Source organism: Rhinolophus sinicus, chromosome 5 (genome assembly GCF_057876585.1).
Source record: "Rhinolophus sinicus isolate RSI-liver-muscle chromosome 5, RSI-T2T, whole genome shotgun sequence".
Taxonomy (NCBI): Eukaryota; Metazoa; Chordata; class Mammalia; order Chiroptera; family Rhinolophidae; genus Rhinolophus; species Rhinolophus sinicus.
In genome coordinates, this window is record NC_142505.1 from 41,977,505 (window position 1) to 41,995,664 (window position 18,160).

General features: G+C 44.2%; 1 protein-coding gene across 3 annotated transcripts in view; it reads left to right on the top strand.

Annotated features, from left to right (window-relative positions):
- Nucleotides 1-8,870: 8,870 nt before the first annotated feature.
- VGLL4 (vestigial like family member 4) overlaps nt 8,871-18,160 on the top strand; it is a 144,064-nt gene continuing 134,774 nt past the window's right edge. The window contains exon 1 of one of the 3 annotated variants that reach the window (XM_019732657.3): nt 8,871-9,160. The gene's annotated coding sequence lies outside the window, so the exon portion shown is untranslated. Of the gene's footprint in view, nt 9,161-9,998; nt 10,262-10,317; nt 10,336-18,160 lie in introns of those variants that run through there. The other 2 variants (XM_019732658.3, XM_074312984.2) reach the window with 2 other exon arrangements.

Genomic DNA, 18,160 nt, shown 5'->3' on the forward strand with positions numbered 1-18,160 from the left:
CCCAGTCTATGGTATTTTTGTTATAGCAACCCCAAAAGGATTCAAACACCTTCCATAGTCTATTCTCTACATGAGCAGCAGAAAAATCTCTTAGGAATGTAAATCATGTCACTCCTTTCCCTAAATTCCCTCAAATGGCGTCATGTTGCGTGTAGATTAAAGTCTGAATTCCTTACAATAGCCTGTCTACTTCCCCATCTTTATCTCAAACCTCTTTCCCCCTCACATACCAACCTGCCTGACTTTCACTCAGTTCTTCAAACATGGCAGATGTGCTCCTGTCTCTGTCATAGGGCTTCTTCACAGCCTGTTTGATCTGGTGCTATTGGCCTTGACATTCACAATGAGCACAGTGTATTGTTGTCTTCCATCTTTTTCATGGCTGACTCCATAGTTAGGGGTATGTGATGATGGTGTAGTGGTCAAGCTTGTTTCTCCTGGGCGCGCTCTTCCGAGAATACTTGGGCTGCCTTCGGAGCCTCAGTCTCTTAGGCCTTTGGAAGGTGGGTGATATGCGGATCTTCTGTTTTGTGTGTGGCTGTGGATGCCTTTCTTTGTCTTCAAAGCCTTTGCTTTGGCTTCGGCTCTGGCAGGGGCAGGGGCTTTCTTCTTTGCTTTCCGGTGCCACCTTTGTGAAAAACCACACACCCCCTTTTTTAAATATGCGAATATGACAAGCGAATATGAATTCATCAGTCTAAGCAAGTTTGACTTGGATTTTAAAGCTGTCTTAAGTAATCAGCTGTAAACTCAATTGGATGAATGATGAAGTGGAAAAAACAGTGATTAATGTTAATATTTTTTTAAAGTACTTAAAAAATTTTAAGACCCTGAAATTTTAAAAATTTCAGTTAGAGCTTTTTCTTTGTTTTTCTTTCAGTTTTATTGAGCTATAATTGACAGGCAGCGCTGTATAAACTTAAGGTATACAGCACAATGATTGGACTTACATATATTGTGAAATGATTACCACAATAAGTTTCATTAACATCCATCATCTCATATAGATACAAAAAGAAAAAGAAAAAAAATTTTTTTCCTTGTGATGAGAACTCTTAGCATTTCGTCTCATAACAACTTACAACTATACTACAACAGTGTTAACTATAATCATTACGTGATATATTACATCTCTAGTACTCATTTATTTTATAACTGGAAGTTTGTACCTTTTGGCCATCTTCACCCAATTCCCCCTCCTCTCACCATTCCCTTCTCTGGTAACCACAAATCTGATCTCTTTTTCTAAGAGTTTGGCTTCTTTTTTCTTTTTTAGATTCTGCATATAAGTGAGATCATACACTATTTTTCTTTCTGTGTCTACATATGTCTTATAAACACATTTCTAAGAAGGAATCATCCTCATTGTATAGGTGACAAAATTGAAGTTTGATCCGTGTACAATGTTGTACCCAGTGTAATAAAGCCAGAAAATGGTAGAACCAAGGTTTGAACTCTGGTCTGTCTGATGCCGAAGTCTTAGCAATTCTCATCTGCCACAGGCTTCTCCATCCTTTGACAATGTCCAAAATGATGTTGGAACCCCAGTAAATTCCAATTCCACATGCCAGTCCATAGGGGATAGGAAACCAGGAGGAGCTATTTCCCTTCAGAATTGAAGTGTAGGCCTATGAGAGTAGATTCAGTGATTTATTTAGAGATTGTCAAAGGGGTCGTTCCCGGGTAAACTTAGTGGTATTTTTAAGATTGTTGAATTAGTAGTTAGGCCAGCAGATTTAAATCCTGGTCTTGCACTACTCAAGTAGTTGCACTAGGGCAAATGTACTACCCCCTCTAAGTCTCCGCTTTCTCATCTGTAGAATGGAGTCTTCCTCACAGGATAGCACTGCTTTAAATGAGAATGCTCAGCACAGTGTTTGCCTGTAGTTGGCATCCAGTAATGTTGATCTCCTTCCTTCCTTGTTTACTTTCTTCCTGCCTATATATAGCACATGCTCGTAAGAGCTGAATGCAAAAGAAGAAATTGGAGCCAAGAGAGGCATGGCAACTTCGGTTTGAAGAATTTCTCTCTGAGGTAGTGGTGTCCTTTGAGTTGAATCCACATTCAGAAGCGAAACACGCACTCATTTTGCTAAGTTCCCCAACTCAAACCATTCAGTCTGAGAGGTAGCAAGTTAACTGTGGCTGAACACTAGCTAGCCTTGAATCCAGCATCTGCAACATTCTTTTCTGTGGAAAATTGCTCTTATTATCTCCAGCCCCCAGCACACTGAAATTTGTCTCTAAGAAAGACAGCAAAAATATATTGCCAAGCTGAATTGTTCTTATAGTATTTGAAGGAAAATTCCTTGTGTGAGGACAAATCCAATCTTTGGATCAGTGTTAGATATCACTCAGAGCTCCGAGGTCTGAGTCATTGTTCTGGCCATAAATCTGGTCTTGCTTGAGGGGTTTCATTCAGAACCATGCTGTGAAAAGAGCTGATGTTCAGAAAAATGCTCACCACTGACTTTTTGACAGGTTTCTAATGGTACCTCTTTGAACCTTGGAACATCGCCCTCAAGCACAGTTCATCGAATTCCACAAGCAGCTGGAGGCTTAGGTTACTACCACTCACAATGGCCCCGTCACTGGACTCTATCCAGTTGGGTGAAGGGGAAAATCCCTGTTGGGTCACAGTGGAGGTGAGGCTCATTTCTGGGCTCTGAGATGGTTGCAAGGAAAGGAAGGGAATTGACTGAGTGCCTTGCACTGTTAGATGCTTTCGTACACATCTGCCTAGAAATTTTGCTAATGTTTTAACCATTCATAGTTCTATTATTTACCACGTTCCGATCCGGTGACCATATCTCTGAAATCTGAGCAGCAGAGGACTTGGCAAGCCAGTTCTGGATTTGAATTCTGACCACCTGCACAAGAATGATAGTTCAATAAGGGCAGTGTTTGTTCACTGCTATATCCCCAGTGCCTAGGAGTAGAATAGGGCCTTGCACAGAGTAGGGCCTCAATACTTATTTGTTAAGTTGAATTACTAACGGAGCTTCTTACTTAGCCTCTTTAAATCTTCTATTTCCTCAATGGTAGAAGTAGGAAAAATAAAACCTACATCACAGGATTTTTAAATTATACCTTATATTTTGAGAGACTTGTAGATTCACGTGCAATTTTAAGAACTAATACAGAGAGATCCCTTGTATCCTTTTCCCCAGTGGTAACATCTTGCAAAACTAAGTACAATAGCACAACCAGGATATTGACATTTATCAATTCATTAATCTTATAGGATTTCCCTTCTATGATTTTTATGTGGATCAAATGCAATTATATAGGCATAATGCTTAGCACAATACGTGCATATTTGTAAACATGTAGTAATGGTAGCTAATGTCCTTTCAGGAAGCAACATGGTACAGACTATGCTTTTCAAAGTGTAATGTGAGTATGAATCATCTGGGGAGTTTGCTGAAATGCAGATTCTGATGTGGTAGGTCTGGGTGGGGTAGGGAGTCCCGAGAGTCTGTATTACTAGCAAGCTCCCAGGGGACGGCTGATGTGACGTGACAGGCTACGCATATGGCTCCAGAATCAGACGGCCAGGGTTTAATTCTAATTGCACCCTTATTGCCTTTAAAACTTTGGACAAGTTATTTAATGTCGCTATGCTTCAGTTTCTTCATTTGCTTAATGGGAAATTTACGGCCCCTACCTCATAGGGCTCTTGTAATGCTTAAATTCAATTATTGTCTTAAAGCACTTAGAACAGTGCTGGGACCGTAGTAAGTATTAAATGTTAGGTATCATTATGATTTTAGAGCATTTCTTTTTTTCTTTATTTTTTAATTTTTCAATTGTAGTTGACATTTATATTATTTTATATTAGTTTCAGGTGTACAGAGTAGTGTTTAGACATTTATATAATTCATGAAGTGATCCCCCCCGATAAGTCTAGTACCCATCTGGATTTTAGATCATTTCTTTTTCTGTGTTCTCTCGTTGAAATAAGACCATTTGAGTTTTTCCACTGGTTACGTTGGGCCCCAGAAAAGTAGAAATTCACCTATTCTCACTCTATGAGAAAAGATAGAAGTTATTGCTAGAAGGGAGTTGTAGAGCTCTTCTAGATTAAAAAAAAAAAGAGGCAAATAACTGGTTTATCAGTTCCTATTCCTCTCCCATAGCAGACATTACTAATCGATCTTGACACTTTTTTTTTTTAACTGAACCTCACCTATGGCTTTAGAGTCCTTCCCCTCCCTGCTTCTTCTGCCTCCCACCAACTCTGGTTCAAGCCATTGTTTCTCAGTCTAGTTGTGTAGGACACAGCTCCCTGGCCCATGTTGGTATTATGAGCCTTGTGCTCCACCTGGCTGAGGCAGTCGGTCGCCAGTCGGTAGTCGGTTTACTGCTCACAGCAGCTCCTGGAAGCTCTCCCTGGCTGCCAGCCGCTCATGGAAGCACACCGTAGCCCATGGCAGCACACAGCAGCAGCCCACGCCGACCTTTGACTGCTCACGACAGCCCAGCTCCAGGGAGAGCCGTTGTTCACGATCTTAGCTGTAGAGGGCGCAGCCCACTGGCCCACGTGGGAATAGAACCAGCGACCTCTGCATTAGGAGCACGGTGCTCCAACCACCTGAGCCATCGGGCCAGCCCTAGAGTCCTTCTTAAGAGAGGCTCCAGGCGGAGTTGGTGCTCAAGATGAAACCTGTTTGCTAAACCTGATCTGGTCTAAGCTCCTCACAGACGTGGAGACTTAGACCCAGAAGTGTAAAATGACTTCCCTGGGTTCATGCTGTCTCCTGGAGACTTAGTCTGAACTACATCTTCTGCCTTCTTTGTGGAACAAGTGGAGGGAAGAAAAGAAAGGAAGACCAAGAGATTCCTGTGAGCACATCATAAGCAAAGGGGGACATGGAGTAGAAAAAGACGTTCTTCGTAGACAGGTTAGTGCATTGAGAACAGTAAGAGTCTATGCACACTACCAGCATTTCAGATTGGCAGCCATTGGTGTGTCCCTTATTCACCCCTTGGAAGTAGGACATGGAAAGACAAATTGAAAAATAAACTACTTATTGGAAATTTGGTGTGGAATTTTTTTTTTAACAATACTAATTGGGGATCCTTAAAAAATCATAAGGAGCAATTGGAAAGGCAAACATCTTATTCTTACCTAATTGAATTCCTTAGAGCCTTGCAATGTGTTGCACTAGTCACGTCAGTCTTGGTTCCGTCCTACCTCCCCCACCCCCAACTAGCAGCTATGTTATATACCCTGTAATTCTACCTCTCGCCATTTCTTTCCATTTCTCATCACTGGACCATGCCTGACTTCACGGAGCGTCATGGACACACGACTTCAAGGTAGATCAGATTGCAGCATTTCTATGGATTAGTCAAAAGAGAAGAATCAGATTCTCTCTTCGAGCAATTTGAACTATGAAGGCATGAAAGGAGTCAGTTACCAGTGGGAGCAAAAGCAAAGGGGAGTAATAAGCGAGCCAAAGTGAGGAAGAAGCTCCTTGGCGGAGAGATGAGAAAGAATTAAATGGGGAGGACGCACAGAGAAACAGAGAAGGAGACGTGCCAATGACGGTGTGGCCCACGCAGGAGGCAGAATCATGGTCCATAGAGCATCCTCCTGTGCTTTGCACTTTCTTTTCCTTTTAACTTTTTAATGTTTTGATATGAAAAATTTGAAACAATGTGCAAGTGTAGACAGAACAGTATAACAATCCTCCTTGCTCCCGTCACTTGACTTCAACCATGATCAACTCAGGGCCGACTTTGTTTCTCCTTCTGGATTACTTTTTTTTTTTTTTTTAAAGACTTTATTGGGGAAGGGGAACAGGACTTTATTGGGGAACAGTGTGTACTTCCAGGACTTTTTTCCAAGTCAAGTTGTTGTCCTTTCAATCTTAGTTGTGGAGGGTGCTGTTCAGCTTCAAGTTGTTGTTCTTTCAGTCTTAGTTGTGGAGGGCGCAGCTCAGCTCCAGGTCCAGTTGCCATTGCTAGTTGCAGGGGGCGCAGCCCACCATCCCTTGAGGGAGTCAAGGAATTGAACTGACAACCTTGTGGTTGAGAGCCCACTGGCCCATGTGGGAATCGAACCGCAGCCTTCGGAGTTAGGAGCGTGGAGCTCTAACCGCCTGAGCCACCAGGCTGGCCTACTTTTATTTAAAAAAAAAAATAAACTTTGGGGGTGGCCGGATGGCTCAGTTGGTTAGAGTGTGAGCTCTGAGCAACAGGGTTGCCGGTTCGATTCCCACATGGGCCACTGAGCTGCATCCTCCGCAACTAAGATTGAAAGGACAACAACTTGACTTGCAGCTGATGGGTCCTGGGAAAAACACACTGTTCCCCAGTAAAGTCCTGTTCCCCTTCCCCAATTAAAAAAACAAAACAAAAACAAAAATACTTTTGGTATATCTACAAAATCTTGGTTTGAAATGCATACTCATCACTGGTCCATGTACAGCTTGCTTTTTTAATTAACTACTTAAGAAATTTTTTCTTGTTGTTTTTGCTTTTAGAAATTTGCCCATTTTCCCCTTTAGCTTCTTATATTTTTTTACTGTGGTAAAATATAATAGCAAAATTTACTATTTTAACCATTTTTAAATGTGTAGTTCAGTGGCACTCACATTGTTGTGCAAATATCACTTAAGTAGGTATTTTTAATAGTGAATCCTGGAACCCATCACTCAAAAACTAAGACCTTGACAATAACCTACATCTAACCAAGTGGTTCTGTCCCATCCATCCCATGTAGTCCCCTTATCTAGGTACCCCTTATTCTGAATCCTTGCATCATCATTCCCTTCCTTTTTATATAGCTTTATTGCAGGTATATGTACTCCTACAATCATTTCTCAGTTTATTTTTAACATTACCAATAGGACATTATGCTGTATGTAACCTTTTGGAACTTACTTTTTTCACTTACTATTGTCAAGATTCATCCCTATTGTTGCAGGTCACCACTGTACGTCGTTTGTTTAGGCTGCTAATATTTCATTGTGTGAATATTCTATGTGTCAGACACATTCCTGCTCCAGTCCACATCTTGACGGCATACCCCCTTTTTCTTATGTTAATTTGAGTCTCTCTCTTCTGCATAACTAAAACAGCCAGACAAAACAATCATGCTTACATGTTGCCAGAGCGAAGTCACACTAATGCTGAGGTAAGGGAAGCAGTGAGCTGAATCCTTGGAAAGGTCGAAGACTGGTCACATCCATGAGAAAAGGGCTTCTGTCCCCAAGATTTATCTGTAGAGTAAGGTTCACGCTAAGCTGTGATGGAAATTAAAGAGGAAGCTTTAGGACCTCCACACTGACCCCCAAATGTAAATCATTTAGCAGCATACAGATGGCAGAGTTGTCATAAAGATCAAATGAGATAATGATATGTGGGAACACTTTGTAACCCCTAGAGCCTCTTTATAAAAGTGCAGTAGTATTGTTGTTGCTATCATTATTCATTTGCATTACTCGGGCGAATCATGTTCCTATTCCTCCATGATTAAGGTGAGTGCCTACTTATAAATTGCCCCAGAAGGACTGGATTTAACGCAGGAAGAGAGAAGGCAGGAGATGTGAATATTCATTGAACATTCAGCCCAGTCACTTAGTCCCTGCAACGGCTCTTCAAGGTAAGAATTATTATCTCTGCTTTACAGATGAGAAAACTGGGCTTGATAACATGCCCAAAGTCCTATAACGAATTGGAGGTGGAGTTTGGATTCAAATCCAGGTCTGTCTGAATCCAAAACCCTTTTTCTACCTTGCCTCACTTCCTGAAATCTGCCCAAGCAGTCTGCGCTCTTTCCTCATTCCCTGTACTAACATGGCCGGGTGAAAACCTCCTGTTTATGAGCTATCCCAGTATTTTTACCCAAGTCTGAGACTATTGATGAACTAACATGGAGTCTAAGTAAAAATATCTTTGTATTATAGAAGTGTACATTTGAAACCTATGTAATTTAACTAACCAATGTCACCCCAATAAATTTAATAAAAAAAATATCTTCGAGAAGACGGGGAGCCTTCCCAACTTTAATCTGTGAATTTTAATCTAGGAACCAAGAAACCAGGGGCAGTTATGCTTGGGTTGACTTGTCACCTGGGTTGCCCCATCTACAGGGGCCCTGTGTGGATTGGAGGAGAGTGAATTTCACGAGGGGCCACCAGACAGACCCAGGTTCTGGTTCAGACCATGTCTCTACCTGTTTTAGGTAAACCATCAAATCTCGCTGTAAAACGGAGCTAAGAATACCTGTCCTGCTACCCAAGAGGGGCTAAGATCAAATGAGTTAATATGCTGTGACTTGATAAGATTGGATGAGGTAATAGATGGGAAAACAGTTTGAAGACTGCAAAGAATTTCCCCCCAGAATTAATGTAAGCTGATATTTATTTTTATGGTTATCATTCCCTCTCAGCAGAGACCTCTCCCAGGGAAAGCCCTACAGTAGTAGCTCCTCATAATGACCCAGGTTTGAGAACAGCCAGGAGGCGAGCAACATGAAGCCATTTAAAGCAAACCAGAGGAAGTCCAGTCTCTGACTATTTATTTTATGAAGTTAGTGGCTGGATATGTTAAGCAAATGTTTTCTTAATTGTGGCAGTATGAGAAAACAATGGGGCAAGGGCTGCCGGGGAGGGGGGAGTATCAGGCCTCCACCCCACCCCACCCCCCACCACTAAATCTCCAGAGAATGACAGGAAAAAATTAAAGACAGGCCTTTTCTTTTCGTGGTCACATGTCTACGCTGCAGTTGTAATAAGAACCTGCACCAATTAGAAATGTTTCACCTCCTCCCCTCGGCCCCTCCCCGGCACATTTCAGAGCAGACTGGGTTGTGCACTCCAGGAGTTTGCCAAACACAGCAAACACTGGTGTGTGAGCGGTTGGAGGGGACGCTTTCTACTCCGCTCTCAGTCTCTTCCTCCTCTGCTCCCTCCCTTCCACACTGTTTTGATTTCCTAGGACTTCCTCCTCTGGACGAGGGAGGGGGAGGAAAGACGCTTCCGAGCCTGGTGTGTTTGTGTGTGTGTGTGTATGTCTCGTGGTGGAGTATAAAATCCTGTAATGGGAATAAACCGAGCCGCGCCTGAGTGTCCTGGACTGCAGCGGCCGTTCTGATCTCAGTGGTACCTTTGCACACACCTGCTCAAGCCAGTGCGACCTGTACCCTCAGGTACGTGTGGCTGCCGGCCTGTCTGGCCAACGAGGCTGGGGGTGTGTGTGGGTAACGAGAGGGTGCGGTGGGGTCCCAGGTAGGCGACCCGTGGAGCACGGAGCCCCGGGAGGCGAGAGGCGCCGCGTGCGCCGCTGTCCCGCGGGTGACCAGCTGTGAACGCCGAGCCCTAGGTGACCGAAGGCTTGTACGCTCTTCCAGGGGCTGCTTGCCCGGCAGATCTGTGCGGGAGGTCGGGACGGTGCGGGCCTGAAGCCGAGGGTAGCTGAAGTGTCGCAGGTCTGGCTCGAAGGCGCTGGCACTGGCGGGCTGTGGAGGTTAAGGGGCAGCTAGTCCAGGGGTACAGAGTGTGGCCCGACCGTGGACGTCGGTGTCACGTGTGCTGTGTCCACTGGGTGCGAGAGCCAATTGTGTGCGTATGGGGAACGTGCCTGGTCCCCGAAAGCAGGGACCTGGGAGCGCACGAAAGGTTCGTTTGGGTTTGTGCATGTGCACCCAAGGTGTGGTCCCACTGGCCGGGCCTTGAGGGTGTGATGTGTGGGATACGATGGCTCCACGCGCCCTCTGGGACTGGCGCCTCCTCCCGGGGGCCCAGCGCGCCACCAGGCCCTTTGCGGCTGTTCGCAGCCCGAGCGCGTCCGCACCGGTTGGGTAGGTGCAAGCCGCCGCCGGGCGTGCGGCGGGCGGGGAAGGGGAAACGAGCCTATCGCCGCGCGCTTGGCCCCGCCCCCACCTCCCGCCGGCTCACCTGGGCTCGGCCCCACCTGCTCTGTGGGAGGGGCCTGTTTGGGGGCGTGTTCTGGCGGGCCTGGCGGAGGCCGGCGGAGCCCGGCAGAGCACTGGAGGGAGCAGGCGGCCCCTCATTCCAGGGATTCCTTGGGCTCCCGCGCTCGTGTCCGCGGCGGAGCCGGCCCGGCGCGCGCCGCCCGCGTGTGCGTGTGGGTGTGAGGAGGGGGGAGTCGGTGCAGGAGCGCGGGCGCGAACACGCCTGTGCATCGGCGCGCCCCCGCAGTGCGCTCCGCGCGCTCTGCGGTCCCGCCTCTGCCGCTGCCCCCAGGGGCTCGGCTGGTCCCAGGCCGGCGCGTCCAGAGCCGCCCCGCGGTGAGTGCAAGAGAACCCGGCCGGCGGGCGGCGGGACCCGGGCCAGGCAAGGGCTGGCGTGCCGGGGAACTCAGGTGTGGGCTGATTCGGAGCGGGACCGAGGGCGTCCTCCTGCAGGGAGGAGGCGGCTGGTTCTTGCGGGGCAACTTGAGGCTCTCGGTGGGAACCGAAACGCCTGGGCTCCCGAGGGAGAGGTCCAGCTCCTGTAGGGGTCCCAAGTGAAAGGCGTCCTGGGAGACGGAGGCGGGGGCCCGGAAGGGGCCCGGTGCCCAGCATCCCCTTTGGTCCTGGCTATTGGCAAAGAAGGGCTATGGTGCGGGACTGCGGGAAGGGCTGCGGAGGGGCAGCTGGGACGGGTCTCTTCCCCCTCGGTATACTTCCTGCCCACTCCCCAAAACAAAACGGCACACGCTTCCTGCACCGAGTGCAGGCCTCGCCGAAAAGCAAAGGTCTCTCCTTTTTTGTTTTGCTTCAAGTCTCCTTTGATTCATTACACTGAGACGTTTAAATGTCTTTGGTTAGGATGACAGTACTTGCTAGGGCTATTAACTTAGTTTTATGCGCTTTACTGGCATGTGTTCGTCTGTTTAAGCTAGATGATTAAAAAAATCGGTTTCACTTTGATCATTGGTGCTGTAGGTTTGCTCGTTGTGTTTCCTTCTCTGTGGTTAATAAGAACCAGCAGCCTGGGGGGTGGGGGTGAATGCTGCTCTTCTAGTTTTTATCAGCAGCTGGTTGCCCCCTTAATTTGAAAGGTACTATGGCCGGGTTTGTAGAGTTTGAGTATCTTTTTCCAAACCCAAACCTACCTTGACGAAAAATGAATATTCTCATTTGTTTCCTCTGAACAATCAAAGACACGTTAGGTGTTAATTTTCCTATTCGTAAAGGCCAGTTTTGCATACCATTTTAGCATACCGAACTTTAACTCTTTGCTCTAGTCTCTGAGTCTACAGACTTGTAACGTTCATTGTTTCCTGCTTGCAGCTAATGAAGTCTGCGCATGACTGTGAGGGGAGTAGCGTGGGTAGTTTAAAGGAGAGATTTGGGGTCAACGCCTGAAGGCTGTATTTATCATCTCCAAATCTCAGTGCTCTAATTTTAAATAATGGGTTTGGAAATACTTTCCTAGGAAGTTTGTTGTCTCGTAATCAAGACACAGTTTTATGTGTGTTTTTTTCTGTTCGTTTCCTGTTGCGTCTGGCTGAAAAGTCTTCGCCCCCATGGTAAAATGGTGTAAACCCCTCAATTTGTTGTCTAACTTTGGCAAAATTTTAATCCCACACTGGTTTCCCCTGCCACTATTTTTTCACACTTCTGGGCAGCCTGCCTTTGCTTTCCATTTGGAAGGGAATGCAAACTAATTTTTCTGCTGACCAAAACACAATACAATTAAGAAAATAATTTGCTATAAATAACCACGGACTACATTCCAAACTCTGTGTGTGTTGTAATAAAAACAGCTCTGGCTTATTTCTGGAGACTTGAGTTCAGGTCCTGTCTCTGTCACCTATTAAGTTGGTGACCAGAAAAATTATTTCTACTTAACCTTTGTGCTTTATTTTCCTGTGTAAGGGGATGACAATATCTGTTTCAATATATCACAGAGTTTCAGAAATTACAGGGAATAATGTGTACTTTAAAAAGTATTCTATGTTACGTTATTTATAAGTCTTTGAAGATTTGAGAGAGCTTCATAAACAGTCGATACCACTTTCCCCAACTGATTTAGAACTATACCTTAAGACTCTAACACTTCTTATAGACTTGATTATTACGAAACTAAAACTTTCACTTTCAAAAGTTCTGTAATGGGAAATTCCTTTTAACTCCTTATGGAATCAGCCTAGTTACCAACCTCTGGTGGTTGCCAAAAATCCAAAAGATTTTTACTTTGTGTCTCTTCCAGGTATCTCTAGGATAGTTTTGCCGTAATAAAATAATAAGTAAAATAACCATAATAAAAGTTATTTTGCAACTTTCAATATATTTAATAAAATAAACTTGTAAGCTCAGGAGGCAAAAGTCAAATACATTGGAAAATTCTAATGTAACTAAAATTTTGACACTGTGGTGTCTGTTTTTGGCCTGTGTTAGATAAGCTGTTGCTATGAGAACCTGGCAACAGAGAATTATTTTTTTGTAATAAGTTTTTGCAAGATATGTGAACTGAGGCTCATTTGTGATTTTTAAAAAAATTTATTTTTATTTTTTATTTTTTTAGAGAGCCTATCTAAAGTTGATGAATCTGTATGTGGGAGCTTAATCGAAGAGAGGAGTGAGTGCTGCTAATCAATCTGTAGCCATGTAGGATCTGTTCCACGTTAAAATATCATCAACAACAACTTAGAAATTGAACTGCCAAATCTTGATAGTATAAACTGCCCAGGTAGTAAGGGAAGGAGTGTATGTGGGAGGTGCTGACACCAGAAAAATGCTTTCTACCTGGGATACAGTATAATAGCTATTTTGCAAAGAAGGAAAACTTTGTACTTTGTATCTACTGCCTCACGTGTAATAAATAGACACAGTTGATCTCATTATTCTCATTATTCATGTATTTCGTATTTTGTAAACTTGTGTACAATTTCTTTGTGATCCCCAAATCAGTATTTGTGCCACTTTTGCAGTCATTCATGCCCATGCAGAGTGGCGAAAAATTTGAGTCTGAAGTGCATGTTCCCAGCTGAGGTCAAACAAGGCAGTCAGTGCTTTGCTTTCTTGTTTAAGGTCTCCTACTGTAAACAAGTGTGCTTTTTCGGTCCATTTAGTGCCATGTTTTTCTCATCTGAGGGCTTTTTGTTGGTGGTTTTGCTATGTAAAATAGCCCCCCAAGCATAATACTGAAGTGTTGTCAAGTGTTCCTAAGAGCAAGGATGCTGTGATGTGCCTTACGGAAAAACTATGTGCGTTAGATAAACTTTGTTTAGGCAGGAGTTACAGTGCTGTTGGCAGGAGTTTAATGTTAGTGAATCAACAGCAGATATTAAAGAAGGCGTCTTTAAACAGAAACACTCTTGAAACAAGGTTATGTATTGATCAGTTGACAAAAACCTTGCAAACAAAGGCTCGCAGGAACCTAACCCTATCTTTCCTCTAGGAGTAATGGTTCAGTATTCGCTGTTTGCTAAGACTTTACAGAACATCACTACTGTGAGTAATGAGAATTGATTGATGTTGATAACTAGAGTACTTCCTAATGATACAAGGTGTCATGGGTTCGAAGACTATCTAGGTTGTTAATAGGCTGAGAGTTGAGATTTTGGAAACTGGAGAGTTAGACCTGGGATATTATGGGAAGTTTCCCAAGTTGGAGCATGATGCAAATTTATGTCTCTCATTCTTGGGGATAATAAGTCCCTGAGAGGATGTGGCATCTCAGTACTTGTGAATGGTTAATTCCAATAGCCAAATAAAATAAATGGCAAGCATAAGCATATTTGGAGTAAACTAAAAACGCCAAAGCTTCTTCTATTTCATATGTGGGTGCTGTTCACGCCTAGGTCTTGAAAAGGAAGAGACAGATGCATAATAGCCTAAATATGAGAACGAAAAGGATAGTTTATTTTTATGTGACAGTGTTGAAAAATGTTGGGAATTGGTAGGCTGCTCAAAAAGTCCAGATGTGAATTTCATTTTTCCCACTTGGATGCAGTGGTGTCAGTTTGGGCCCACCATGCAGTTACTTTCCAGGGGACACTTTGGGGAGATGGATGAACTTTCATCAGCCGTAAGAACTTGTACCCCAGCACCAGGCAGCCTCAAATAAAGGTCCTGAAATATGCTGTAACCTGAGTTTGGTTTTTTATAGCTTCAGCCTGCATAGATGGCCCTCAACTTGACCCATGGTCAGCTTTCATACAGTCTGTGCATATGCAGTTTACACTGACACCAATCTGTGTTTTATAATAACTAAGGATTTTAGTTATTTCATGGTTGCACTGTTTGGCAGCTCCTATTGCCAGGACCATCAGACTAAATATCACATCCTTACCCCCTTCTGTCATTTCCCCTGCACCCAACCCTGGGACTGAGGAGGTCAACAGAATCAAGTCTTGGGCTATTTCAGTGTCGGAAAACCTAAAGTGGTTGATTGAGCATTCATTCCAGGATTTCCATCCAGAGTGGTACCCTCTTTCAGCCCAAGCTAACTGGGACCTCAGTCTCTGTTGATGTGATGGGAGGTGGAGATGAGCAGCAGGCACCGCTGGGTGGATGGCAGGCATCTGAGACTACCTGGTTCCTGATACGGAATGTGTGCCACTTCCGAAAAGAAGAGATTGATGGCTGCCCAACCTGTAAACCTGCTTCCCACGGAGGTTTTGGGGGGTGGGGTGGAGCATTTAACCCTTATGGGAAGGGTACATACCTATATCAATTTACCAAGTTGTTTAGGTTTCTAAGACAATGGAAGGGCTGCCCACAGAGCTGGCTCTCATGGGGCTTATGCTTGAAGCTGGCAAGCACCTGAAAGAAGCCTAACTAGGGATTTTACACACGTATTTTTGATTCGCTGGAAATAAGCATAGAACATGTTAGATCTATTGTTCAAATTTTAGACATTTGACCTTCAAGTGAATTTTCAGGAAGGATTATGTGTGCAAGTAAGAAATTGGATGTAAGCAGAAGCTGGCTGGGTCCTCCTGACATTGTACCTGGTGTGGTGCTTCAAATGATGGCAATGTGGGTCAATTATTCATTCCTGGGGCATGCCTAGAGAAGGAAAGCTTTACTAGCAAAGGGTCCATCTGTTTATGGTATATCCTTGGTAGTATGACTGTTGCAAGAGTATTTTGAATATGGGCTGGCTTCTATTTAGGAATGTGGCTGCGATATTGTGATTTATAAGAAATATATATTTGGTCATTCAGATGACTAAAATAAATTTTCCATATATATTTGGTCTTCATCCACAATTCCTGACTCACAGCTCCCCAAACCTTTGGAATTTCCTGAGTGGAGAGAGTGATAAAGGTGTCTTTTGTTATGGGAATGAAGTGACTTTTGGAAGCACCTGGGGATGGGGCTGGTTATCAGGAGAACAACTAGTGATTAGCAGGTTGGAACTTTCATTCCCGCCCACACCTCTAGGGAGGGGGAAGGGGCTAGAGGTTGATTCATTCCCAAGGGCCATCAATTTAACCAATCATGCCTGGGTAATGAAGCCTCCATAAAATCCAACAAGAGGATGAGGTTCAGAGAACTTCTGGGTTGGTGAGCACGTGGGGATTCGGGGAGCGTGGCCTTCCTGGAGAGGGCATGGAAGCTCTTCCATCTGGCTGTTCCTGAGTTATTACCATTTACAATAAACCAGTGATCTAGTAAGTAACATGTTTCTCTTGAGTTCTGTGAGCTGCTCTAGCAAATTAATTGAACCCAAGGAAGGGGTCTAATAGCCAGTGGGAACTTACAGCCAGTCAGTCAGAAGCACAGGTGACAACCTTAGCTTGTGACCGGTGTCTGAAGTGGAGGGCAGTCTTGTGGAGCTGAATCCTTTACCTTTGGGATCTGATTCTGTCTCCAGGTAGATAGTATCCGAGTTAAGTTGAATTCTTCAACACTGCTGGATAACCTTAACAGTTATCCATTGCAGGTTAACAGGTTTTCTGAGTGTGACTAAGTAGAAGCCATCCTTCCTCTTATTGAGCCTGTTCTTGGAGCCTGAAGTCCTTAGGGCTTATGTTTAATTCTTGTGTGGCTGTGGCCCCAGGAATCTGATGGCCCTGAAGTCTCTGTTGTTTGTCCCACTCTTGCCATCAACTGACTAGGTGTGAGCACCTTACCTGCCTTGGTTTCTATTTATGTGATTCCATACTTGTCTCTGTTCAAGGAAAGTAAAATATGGCATGGTTTTCTTATGCTGGAAGGAGAGGGCTTGCTTCCTTCAGAAGCTATCCTGTTATTGGCCTGAGATAGTCTCCAGGTGCAGCTCGCCTTGCCTCGGTTGCTGAGGGCAGGTTTTTTTTTTTTTAACTTTTTTGTTCTTATAACTTACGCTAAATAACTGTGCTTTTCTCCAGAAGGACTTTATGAAAATCAGCTTCAGAAGAGTAAAAATAGCATTGGCTGGTGAGTCAGGAGCCTTGGATTCCAGTATTGGCTTCTTCAAGAAGTCACTTATATCCTTCGCATGTTGGTTTTGCATCTGTGGGAGAATACTAATAATATTTGGTCAACTCGCCGTGAGAATACGATGAGGTGATTTATGTGAATGCGTTTTGGAAAAGTATGTTCTGTAGCTATAAGACGGTCGTAGTGGTAAATGAGAACATGTACTTCTTACTTGAGTTAGCAAGGCACTTTTAGTTACATTATACCATTTAGTCCGCATGCCAAGCGTAGGACCTATGAAGTAGGCAATGTTATTTACTATGATTTTCTTTAAGCGAGGAAACTTGGTCCTGGAGAGGTTAGCTGGCCCCGTACATTTAGTGTTAGGCATTTAGAGTAGAGCCTAGAACAAAACAGGCTTTCAGTGATTCATTGTTGATTAGAGGGAAAGTGTCTCACCTTCGGTTTCTGAAGCTAAACTCCTGGCTCTCCTGATTTAACAGATGGTAAAGTGTGACAAGAAAAAAGCATTGCACAAATGAGAGATATTTTTAGCGGGAAGAACAGAGAGGATGGTCTGAGAATTGGATGTTAACAGGGAGAACGTGCCTTGCAAGAAGTTAGTGGGGCAGCAATTAGGAAACACTGTGGGGAAGACACCTAGGAGTTAACTCACATCTACCTGATGTGCCTGAAACTATGCTTGTGTGTGGCCACCAGCATCTGGGGACACCGGGTCTCAAATTTCATCTCATTTATTCCTCTCATTGATATGGACAGCTAGCCAAATTGCCCAGTGTCATCACCTTCGGTGAAGTTTCTCCAGGGCAGTGAGTTTCCTTTTCCTTTTCTGTACCGTCTCTATGTGGTGTTTAATAGAGAGAAGATACCCAGTGAAAGCTCTAAATTCTCGATGGTTAAAAGGGCCGTACACCCTGTACTGGGGTGTGGTAGTTCATGCTTGTACTCTATTAGTGAGGCCACGTTGGGTTAGCCCAGGAGGTGGTCCTGATGGGAGACTAGAGTGATGGAACAGGGCCAACAGGAATTAGGGATACTGAAGAGTGTTCATCTGGAAAATTGGAGATGCTACAGTCTCCCAGGATAGTGGTATTTTCCTGTTTCTGGCTTTTGGCCAAGTGACAGTGTGGCAGGAACATCAGGAGGTTTGAATGTGTTTCTCCCCAGCCCCGCTGGTTTCCACCTCCTGCTCATACTCTTTCATAACTATACTAGTTAATCACCATTACTAGAAGAGCCAAGGAGTGGAGCAGCCCAGGAGCCGTAGCTTTCACCTTGGAACACTTCCATAACAGAGCTTACAACTCCATTCCCTTGCCTGAAAAACAAAAATCTGATCGACCCCGTAACTCTGTTCCCAAGAGAGGTGCTCTAGTCCTCTCATTGATCAAAATGGGACCTTGCTTTGTAGAAGGCTTGTCATTGGCACCGAATGCCCCTAAATTTTAGTAGTTTGAGAATTGATACCTATTCTCTAATTCTCAACTGGAAGCTATTTGGAAGAGCATGTTATTAACGATAAGGGATCCTGAGGAACAGAATGTGGGCTGGCAGAGAAAATACATGACCATTGCGTGAAAAAGAAATAAAACAAAATGTATGTTCTATTCATCATGAGTAATGTTCCTGCAGCCATGAAAGAAGGTGAATGGATAGAGCAGAAATGGGTTGCAATACGGTAGAATGTACTTTTGTCTGTTTCCAGAAGCACATTTCCTCTCACTTTAATGTTGCTATTAAGTCCCAGGTGTTAGCATTTTAAGTGATTAGATTTTTGGTTCCCATGATCTCATATTGTAAAATCTATCTCGGAGATGAGACGACTAT